Genomic DNA, 4,999 nt, shown 5'->3' with positions numbered 1-4,999 from the left:
TATATATATTAACTCTTCTTTATATTAATATTAAAATATACTTTAATAATTCTGCAAAATGAAGGCGGACTTCAAAGACTATCATAGCATAATAAAACGTTATAGCATAAAATGTACATTTCCGGAACACCCTGCATATTACCTCTTCTTTATAGTTAATACTAAAATACTTTGATAATTCTGCAAAATGAAGATAGACCTCAAAGACTATCACGGCATATAATAAAACGTTATAGCATAAAATATACGTTTTAATTTTAAATGTAAGGCAAAACTATCAAGATATCACGAAAAATTTATTACGATTAGGTATATAAATAATCCTGTGTAAAGTACGTTGCTACGAACATTTTTCGTGTAACTTAGTTACAGAGGCGGTATAAATTTGCGACCTGCGGAGCACGATATAGTAGGATTTATTCTTCCTCGGCCGAAATTTGACGGATACGAATATCGTGTTCGGCGAAACGGCCGGCCGGGGGTTAACGTTGGCGTTTCCGTGCAAACAATCGGAACGACAATCGCTGCCTGGCGCGCTGGGCCGACGTATTAGACTAAATTAAATTAATTATGTGCGTGACAGCGATAAAAGCACGCAGTCGCGTGCGACGACGCATCGATTAGGCTCCCAGGGGCACGCTTGCCGAGCGGCACGTATATAATCCCCGTCGGGTCCAGTAGCGCAGCTACCGTCCTTCACCAGAACCATCGTCCGAATTTCGACTGATATAATCCTCAAGTTCTTCATTTATATTATACTTTTCCTCTTATTCTACATTGTTAAATTCATATTCTATATAATATCGAATTGTACCCATTTTTAATCATCTCTTTGGATCGCCACTACCCTATGTATCGTCGATTTATCTAAAACAATTTAGTTAAACAAGAAATATTCAATTTGACTCAAAATTTGTTATATACTCACTAAGTGCATACGTTAAAGTCATTGGCTGTGTTCAGCAGAGAAAACTAATCAGTTGGCGCTTCGTGATTCTTTAATAGAATTGGTTCTTGCCTTTAGTTCTTCGCTGGATCTAATTGTAAGTGTGGAAACTAATCATATTATAGAATCACTAAGCTAATGGGTTAGCCTTTTTTTTTTTTCGCTGAACGCAGCTATTCGTTTACTTTGAGTAAACGAAGAAAATTTAACCACAGAAAATGGATTGCTTTACATTTTGATACGTGTGGAGAAATTAAAATAACAAAATGTTATTTAACTTGAAGGATTGGGTTACCATTACTCCTTTGACACTTAATAGTGTAGTCTAATCTCACATAAAAATTCAAATGACTGTTCTCTGGTAAAAGCCTTTGCAGGATCAGTGTACGCAAAGTAAAAATAATTAGAGAATATGAAAAAGTACAATATAAAATAAAGTATACATATAGGAAAGTAAATCGATTGACATAGTAGTGTATTTATAAATCTCAATGAAAGAATGAAAACAATAGTTTTAAACCCTTTGTAAATTTCTGAACTTGTTTATCGAGATACAAGGAGGCCTAAAAGAGCCAGAAAAAAGATCGGCATGAGATTTCGGCACGGATCTCGATCAGCATCGCCACTTTGTTACGCTATTGGGTGGGGCTCACGGCAACATGGGATAATAACCCGGCCGGCAGTCTCTGCGAGCACCTGCTTTTTCTTTCTACCTCCTCGAACGCGGAATTGATTTTTACCAAGGCGCCCGCTTTAAGTTTCCATTGCCGCGAAGGGCTCTCGCCTGCCGGCGATGGTTAAGATTACGCGTCGATTGCAATTAGGGCTTTATCGAGGCAACCACGCTAATTCGTAGTGTCGCGGGTATTCAGCTCGTTAGAGTTACCATTAAACACGCAATACGAGAAACGTAGGCATTATCTTTGCGCCTTAAGTGGATTACAGATGGATCCTTAAGAAGGATAAAACAGCAACTAGAAAGTAGGCAAGATTGAACTTGTTTAGAATGCCGGAGCCTTCCATTGTCGCAATTAACAAGCGGTTTATTATTGCGAGATAAGCGTGTCGCCCCCCGGTAATTAAGTTGCCTCATAATTTATCTCCCTGGGTTTTTTTCTGCGTGGAACAGATGATAGGTAAACAATTAGAAGCTGAATAATTATGCAGAAAAATTATGCAAGTAATTATATTTTGAAGATTTGTTATATGAAATTATTTTGTAAATTATCTCGTGAATGCTAGCGATATGATAACGTGGATAAATACGTACAAAACGCACGCACATATGTAGGGTGTTTGGAAAATAATGATAAATCTTTCGCATAGGGGCAGAATGGACTGAACTGGGAGGAAAAGTCCTCTACCATTTTGCAATTTTCGCAATAGTTAACAAGATATTAATTGCGAAACACAAACTACAAGAGACAAAAATTGTTTATTTTCTTCTCACAGAAGTCTAAGAATTTTTTTTACAATTGTTTAATATTGTATTTTTTCAAGATGTTAAAAATGGGAAAATACTGTACTAAAAAGTTGCTAAAAAATTCTTTAAAAATTCATAGAGTTTTATGAGAAGAAAATAAACGATTTATTAGAAAATACAATATATTTGTAATCTTCTTCTTGCCGATAATATAACGACAGACTTCGATATAAAATTTATAATTATTCGCAAAATAAAGAATATTAAAATTCATTCATCATTTTAATTTCATAATCTTTTTAGTATATCTACGTGTGTTTGTTATTTTATTTAATAATTGTTCAAAGTCAATAAAATCAATATTTATATTTAACAGTATAATCTTATAATGTACATAAACATTTTCTCATTTTATCTCGATTACTTTTGAAAGACTATCATTTATCTACTTCTTAAATAATTTATTTGTCTTATTCTTGAAATAAACTTACTTATCCAGGTTCTAAATTGTCGTGAAACTTTTTGAATTATTTTCAAATATAAGTAATACAATATTTAAAAAATCTGTAATTTTTTCATTAACAAAAGAATACATGTAATATACATCTTTAAGCGTACTATTTGTACAAAACTCGAAGACACTTTAAAGAAATGTCTCGTGCACGATTAATAGGAATGTTTGTCCAGTCAGTGTGAAGGAAATTCGGAAAAAAGAATTTTTCAGCAAACACACACGAGTCCGCGCTTTCGAACAAAACGTCAGAGAGTGGCGCGTGAGGACGAGGAAGGCGTCGTTCCTCGGGGTCGACGGACTCGCAATTAAAAATTTAAATTGCGTTTAAAAGCCGCCGTGAGCTGCCGGCGTGCTCGCTCCGTCTTCTCGCACTCCGTCGTCCCTCTCTTCCCTTCCGCGAGCTTTTTCCCAGTTTTTCAAACGGGTCCGCGCGCGCGTCTTGTTTCCCTCGTTTATTTTCACCACCCCCCCCCCCCCGCTAACCGTAGCACCGCAACCGTCTCCGGGCGGGCCGCCCCCGAGGTATACCTAATCGCTTAAGCTTATTACGCCAGAGCGGACAAGGCGGTTGCGGAATCAGCTTTGCTCGCGATGCAAGCGGGCTCTCTCCGCTCTATCCGCGGCGAGCCGCGCGCCGCGCTGTTCGGTTTCATCATTTTTAATTGATAGCGCACGCCAATCCCGTCTGTCGGATTTATTAGGCCGCTCTCGACGAGATGGTTTCGAAGGGACGAAGGGATGGGCAGCGGCAGAAAACCGGGGTTGCGAGGCAGCGAGGGAGAGAGGAGGTTTTTATTGGGCGTGGCGGAACGCGGACGGGATTCCGTCGGCGGTCGCTGCGGTCTGATTGTCATTGGAAAAGCGCCGCGCGTTTTCCAGCTTTTCCCATACCCGATGCACACGTGTGCGCGAGCGAGCAGCTCACGCGTAAGTTTAACGCCACCCTCTCAATGATCGTCATCGGGGCTTTTCGGGCTGCACGGAATTGCGTTACGCACGGCGTAAAGTCACGAAGATTGAATCGCGCACAACACGGATTAATTAATCTTCGATCGGTGATTCGATGTTTCTAAATTACACTTTACAACGGAGAAGAGAGATCTTACAATTATTCGCGATTCGAGCCTCGACGGCATTTTCTATCAATCGCCTGTAAACGATGCATCTCTTTTAATTGCAACATTTGACTGATCACTCTACCACAGACGTCCCAACTGTGCACGGAAAGAACGGTTTAGAGGAAATATCGAAACATTTAGATACAGATCTGAAAATAATTTTGTTGGATTATCAAAATAATTACATGCAAAAAGGCTTAAATCGATTGAGAAAATATAGAAACTTTCTACAGCATTGCTCATCGTACTCGCGTTTTCTACGTAATTAATTTGATGGTCCAACAAAATTATTTTCAAATCTGTATCTGCGTAGCTAAATTTGAGATACTCCAACAAAATCGTTCTTCCTTTCTTTTTATGTACATCTTATTATAATGTATTGAGAGAGAAAGAGAGAGAGAGAGAGAGAGAGAGAGTATAAAAATGGCTCAAAAGTGAGCGGAAATATGTGATGTAATATAACGTGATTTTTGTTGTATGTATTATATATTTATTCTTATACATATTATCTTGTGCACCGATTATCGGGCTCAACCCTTATTTGCCATCACGGAAAGAACGATTTTGTTGAAGAATCTAAAAATTTGGTTAAATGCAGACTTAAAAATAATTTGGATCATGAAAAATTTATATATATGTAGGTAGAATACAACGCTTAAGCGTTGATTACAACCCAGCTGAAAGTTTTAACATTTTAAGCAACCAATTTTAATGTTTTACGGGTACATAATTATTTGGATAGTCCAAATAAAAATTATTTTCGGATCTGCATCGATGAAATTTTTCGATACTTCAACAAAGTCGTTCTTTTCGTGCTTCTTTAAAAAAATATTATACGTACGACGTTGGTAGTAACTAATTTTATAGGCAAAGTTGTTTACTGGTACATAAAACTATACACGTGTAATAAAACTCTAATAACAATTACAGCTGTACATTTGCTGCATGACATTTTAGCCGACATTTTTGTAGAATTTGTAATAGGATCTGTGTTTTTA

At 37.5% G+C, this 4,999-nt stretch overlaps 1 protein-coding gene across 1 annotated transcript in view; it reads left to right on the top strand.

The window, feature by feature from the left end:
• The window catches only part of LOC108747563 (retinal homeobox protein Rx1-like), a 68,421-nt gene that overhangs the window by 27,102 nt on the left and 36,320 nt on the right, over positions 1–4,999 (top strand). The gene's annotated exons all lie outside the window — the stretch shown is intronic.

The sequence above is a fragment of the Trachymyrmex septentrionalis genome, unplaced genomic scaffold, assembly GCF_001594115.1.
Source record: "Trachymyrmex septentrionalis isolate Tsep2-gDNA-1 unplaced genomic scaffold, Tsep1.0 scaffold108, whole genome shotgun sequence".
NCBI lineage: Eukaryota > Metazoa > Arthropoda > Insecta > Hymenoptera > Formicidae > Trachymyrmex > Trachymyrmex septentrionalis.
The sequence above is the reverse complement of the archived record's forward strand: the minus strand, read 5'-3'. Positions and strand labels throughout refer to the sequence as shown.